The sequence below is a fragment of the Anser anser genome (genome assembly GCF_964211835.1).
Source record: "Anser anser genome assembly, chromosome: 10".
Taxonomy (NCBI): Eukaryota; Metazoa; Chordata; class Aves; order Anseriformes; family Anatidae; genus Anser; species Anser anser.
The window spans coordinates 19,749,910-19,755,909 of NC_139730.1; positions in this window are offsets into that span (position 1 = coordinate 19,749,910).

Genomic DNA, 6,000 nt, shown 5'->3' on the forward strand with positions numbered 1-6,000 from the left:
ATCCCACTCCTGAGACTTTTTTTTTCTTTTCTTTTCTTTTTCCTATTATCTACATGGTGAATGCTGTAGTTGCTCCTGCCAGGTGCTGAGCCCCTCTGGGGGTGTCTCAGCTCTCACTGCAGTACCGAGCCCACCGCAAATTCTACATTTCAGCATTGCCTGAGCCTGCAGTCCTATGAAAATGTAAAAATGGTAGAAGCTTAGCAGGCAGCATTTTAATTCAGCAGTTTGTATTCTACTTGGTTGTAAAATAAAGAACTAATGTTGCTGACTTTTCCATATGCTGTTTTGAAACTCTTGAATATCTTTGTACATAATAGTCTATTACAACATCATCTCAACAGCAAAGATATCTGACTTAAAAGATTAAGGAATTTTATAAATACTTTTCTCAGGCAAAACCAGTGCAAACTGTTCATGAGCTCAACTCTCCAGGGTAGGTTTACAAGAGAGAGTAGGGATTTTAAGATGCAGTCAGGGAAAATCCATGGTAGATAGGTGTCTGCTTAGGCATTTGTGTCAGTCTGCCCTCTTAGGCACTTGCCATGCCTTTGATTGGTGTGATTATTCTACAAATACATTAATTGTGTTAAGCTTTAAAATAAAATTAAAACAAATAAAAAATCTGAAATACTATAGCATAATGCTGGATATAATTATTTGTTAAAAATGTTTGATAGCAGCGTAAACTAAAGTTACAGTTGCGAGCTATATATGTCTTTTGTTAAGTATCTCTATTTAAAAATAGCTAAGACTGAAAGCCTAAAACCCTAAGCACTAAAAATCTAAAAGTCTGTGTACTGACCCACCAGAAAAGCCTGGAAACTATTCAGTATCTCTCAGCTCTTGCATTTCTTGCACTTAGTGGGCTGCTTTGGCCATTAAACCTGCAGATGAAACAAGCAGACTCTTGCACAACCTCTGAAATGGTAAAAAGTAACTTCAGAGGCTGTGTGTTTAGTGGAGATGGTTTCACCTTGGGTGGGAAGATTATTCCAGCTCAAAGCACATTGCAGCACTTTATGCCCCGGGTGCACAGGTGAGAGGTGTGCTTGCCTCGAGCATAGAACAGTGCTGCAGCAGTAGGGCTGCATGAACATGCAGTGTGAACATGATCCAGAGGCCACACCTTTCCCAAAGAGCATCCACAGCTCAACTCGCCTGCTCTGACTTTAAGCTATGCAAAAGCTCTCAGATGTTGCTGATGTTTTGACTGGTGTTTGCTGTCACCTAATGGGCTGACAAATGTTCTGACTTTTGTCACAGTGGTCAGAAAGGAAAGTGGGTCAGTCCCAGGAGAGCTGCTGCCCTGTGTGGTAGGGATCTGCTCATTTAGGGAGGTTCCTCCAAGAGGTACAGATAGAAATAAGTGGTGGCTGCATAGAAAAAGCTCAAGCAGATGCAAATATTTGTTCCATTTTAAATTTGCAGATCTGATTTCCTGCAAAAAGGACAACTGCAGCTCCAGTACTTAAAGAGCAAACCAAATGAAAGAGGCTGCTTTCAGGCGCACACACAGAATTTCCATCTCCATGAAATGGCTCCTCAAGTCTTTGCGGAAATGGAGCTTATGTTTTTTTCCCCTTTTTGTCTGTCTTCTGAATATCTCCACTCTTAATAACCTCCATCTCCAACCTTATGAAGGCTTATTGCCTTTAAAGGTTGTGCATCTTGTCTTGGATAGTGCCTTTAATGTGGGGTTTCTTTATCACCATTGTACAGCCAGACTTCTCATCTTTAAGGTATGTGTTGAGATAATCAGGAATGAAATGTCTGAAGTCGGTCAGATCCCTGTTAGAATAAGTGGGCAAAATTCTTCTGACTTTAATGGTTTGTGACAGTTGTGAATTTGATCCCATACCTCCTTGAGTAATAGGATTTTAAATGTGAGTTTAGGGTAGGGCAGGAAGCCCTGGATGAAATATCTTATTGCATTGATTTGTCTCTTATTTTCTGTCCTATGAGAAATACCCAGCTTGCAAATAAAGGGTCAAGAAGGATATTTAACAACGTATGGTCTATACAGTATTAAAAGACCATCTCACAGTTAATCATATGATTAATTTCTACAAGAAGGCTCCACTAAGTCTGCAATAAAAAGAAGTAATGAGGTTTTATAATAAAATTGAAAAGCTTCTCTAAGATACACTCAGAAGTCTTTTAAATAGAAAGGTAAGAAAAATTAGCTGTCTTCCTTTCAGCGGAGTTTGCTGCAATAGCTTTCTCTGCGTGGGCTCTTGGGCTCTGCAATGACATCTAGCCCTGGCTTGAAATGGTCAAGTTATAGGGCATGTTTTAGGACGTCTTTCCTTTTGCAGGATATATTTAAAGAAAGTGAGACAAGGTTCACAAACTGTCTAATGTACTGTTATTAGGTTACTGGCATTTTATAGAAAGAGCCGATGATCTGCAGGAGGGTTGACTGAGGTGTATAGGATGGTTCTGTAACTGTGTTAAGATCTGGCTGGTTCCTCAGAGGCTGTTTGGAGGAACACATTTATGTTTAAAATGGCAAGCAATAAATCTCACTGTAATGCTACAGTAGCCATTGTTGTAGTGACTTGGCACTTACACAATATATTATGAGGTTTTCAGCAGGTGTCTTAAATTCCACTGAAAAACTCAAGATGTGTATAAGGACACTTGCTGTCCTAAGAGATAGAAAGATCACGAACCTGAGAAAAATGCATAGGTGAAGCAGAGGGGCCAGAATAAAGCAGAAGAATACTAATCCTCTGCCAAGCCATGCTGTAAACTGCATTTACTCTTAAGTGTTACTGCAAACTAGAAGTAGCCCACTTGCACAGAACTGAAATCATGAGGCTGTAGGGAGAGAACCTGCAGCTTGTGAATCTGGCACTCCTCTGCTCACCAGAGAAGGTGGCAGCCATTGAAAATGTCAGGGAGGGCTCCTACTTTCTGTTGGGGATCCATCCAATGGGTAATTTAAAGCAGCACATCCTTGCAACATGCAGTAGCTACTGAGTCAGTAGTACTGAGTTCCTTCAGCTCATAGGAATTAATTTTTCTGCCATGTCCTATTTGCTGTCCCGCCAGTGAGTCTGGTAATAGGCTTAGCAATGCACTAGTAGTCCAGGGGAACCTGATCTTAAGGTCATTTTAGTGGATTTCAGAAGAAGACTACATCTAATGTCCATGGATATACATTTTGCTATTTTTTTCCTAGCACAAATTTGAATAGAGCCTTTTGAGATGTGGTTGTAGGAGGATTCTGCCTTCTTGTGAACAGAATATGCTATGAAAATAGAGGAGGAAACTTTCTTCCCTTTTTGCAACTGAAGTCTGCAAAATTTTCCATTTTTACTCATGCAATCTGTCCTATGTGTAAGCTTGTTAATGTTAAATATCTTGTATAGGAATAACCGTCATTTCAAAATGTATTAATTTTCCTTAAGTCTTCCTTAAGGAGGAAATAGGAAGTCTTCCTTATTTGAGACAGTTATTTTGACCTGTGTGCAAATATTTTGGATCCAGCCAACATGTGTTTTCTTGCAAAACTCCTACGCAGCTTTGGTTCTAAAACCAAAGATCCTATCAAGGTTTATAAAGGCTGTTTTGGGGTCAGAACCTCATTTGGAGTGGAAATCTGCCTTATTTTGTCTTTTGGTACAAATTTAGGACTAGAAGGGTTGTTATTTTTTGCACATAGAAAGTTCTTTAGGGAATTCTGTGATACTCTTCTTCAAAAAGACAGTTCCTGACTGATTCATCTAGAAAATGTCTTCAGGCAGATTAAGTTCTTTGTGAACCTATATGAATTTCTATACAAAGTTTCTCCCTTTAGTTTACCCTAAAACTTTTTTTTCTCTCTTCAAAGTAAAAGACATGGGCAAGATGAAAGAACTGTAGGTCTGCAGAGTTGGGCAAGCTAGAATGAAAGTATTGCAACTATGCAACCAATAAAATAAGCAGTTCAAGTGTACTAGTCATATAGTTGCATGAAATTCCAAACATTTGCAATGAAACTAAGTTAAATAATTCCTTAGGGGCAACCAAAGAATTGCACATGCTATCAGTGTCTGCAAGTCTCAGAAAGCACTTATGGTTGAAGATCAGACAGAAACTGATCTCTGGTTCTGTAGTTAGGTTTGCTATTATGGTTTTTACAGCCTGCTGAGATAAATTGATGTTTCTGCTAAAGGGATTACATGCCTTGGATATCTCCACTGCAGAATCTGCCTCTAAGAAAACATTTCTTATGAGATCTACTCTAATGCATTAAATACCCTTTTAGATTGAGGAGAAACTGTAAGTACTCCATGATCCCTCTTCTGCATTGCTTAATAACAGTAGGGAAAATCCCAGAGTCCTTATAAAATCATTACTGAAATCATTAGGTGTTTTGTCTGACTAAGGATCGACTGTAAACTGACCAGAGGTTTCATGACTCATCCTCAGGGGACTCTGAAGATTGATCAAAGTTAGATTGCTAATGTTGTGCAACTTATCCCCCTATGACTAAAATTTAAAGGGCACAAAATAAGTTGAAATAGGAGACAGTCATCAGTTCTAAAATATTGGAAATGCTGTTAATCATAAGGTAATCACAAGGTAAACATACATATGTATGTGTGTTTTATGTTTGTATATATCATATGAGTAAACATGCACACTTTCATCTTTAGTGTGTCACTAAACACAAGCACACAAAAACATGAAAAAGCAGGTTAATTTTTTATCTGTAATACCAATGTTGATTAAATATTAGTGCTGAACTACATAAAACAATCACTTTTGACAAGATCATCAGGTGTACAGCATTTACATATACCACTTTAAACTTTGGAAAGGCAGCTCACCTGAGTCAAAAATGGAACTTTTCCTCTATGTGTATATATAAACTCTTTAAATTGCAGTATGAAGAATGTAGACAGCATGTAGAAAAAATGCATCAGAATTTTGCCTATGAGCCACGAAGTCAAAGGGAAAATTCCAATTTGTCATGGGTATAACATTTTATGTCATTGCATCTTCTTGTTAATATCAGCATTGGCTGCTTTCCCCCAGACTATATGAAGATGTAAGCAGTTGGCAGTCCTAGTGACAATATGTAAATTACTCAGAGTGAACCTGATCTTGTATAATAAATGCCAATTTGACTCTAAATTTGTTAACAATATTTTAATGTGGTAATTGAGGTCAAAGAAGACTCCAGTTAAATACTGTGCTATCTATAACTGTCAATGTTAAATAGTACTTAGGTATCCTTGCTGAAAATCAGATATCTAGGTTAACATATATCATTGTTTTTTTGCAGCCAGAAATCAAATAAAGTGTATTAGTCTCAGCAGCACGTAGGTATATTAGTTTATAAATGTGCAGCTCCAACTATCTATAGCTTTTTGGACTTGTTTTGTATTACAACAGACCAGTAATTGCAATTTTTCCTGTTCTGTATATAATTTTGATTAGAAATCAAGTAAGAAATACATGCCTAAAGGCTTCTGGAAATTAACTGGCATGTTTCTATTCTGTCAGCTGATTGACGAGGTCCAATTTTAACCAATTTTATTCATGGTTCAACTTATCATTGCTTTTTTAAAAAAGCTTTTCAACACCTTGATAGACATGCAAGTGATGAACTTCTTTTCAGTCCAGTGTAGTTGCTTTAGGTTTTGTCTATTAAAATATTCTCATTTTTCCCTCAAGGTGTTGGCATTCGTCAAAAATATGTAGGCAATAGCAAGTCAATGTATGTCCATCCTCAAAAATATTTTTACAGCTTGGATGCAACTGTAGCAGGTATGGGGGGGAGTGTTATGCAGTTACCTTCCTCATACCTTCTCCATTTAACACACAGAGCCCTTCATTAGCTCTCCTATACCCAGGAGCTAATTTATTAGAAAACAGGAACAGCTTTGCTTATGCACAAGGATATCTAAAATCTTCCATTCTAAAATGTGGAAATGGTTGGTGTATATTTGTTCCAGATAGCTGTTTGGTGGGGTTTTTTTTTTTTTTTGGTGAATATTCCAGCTG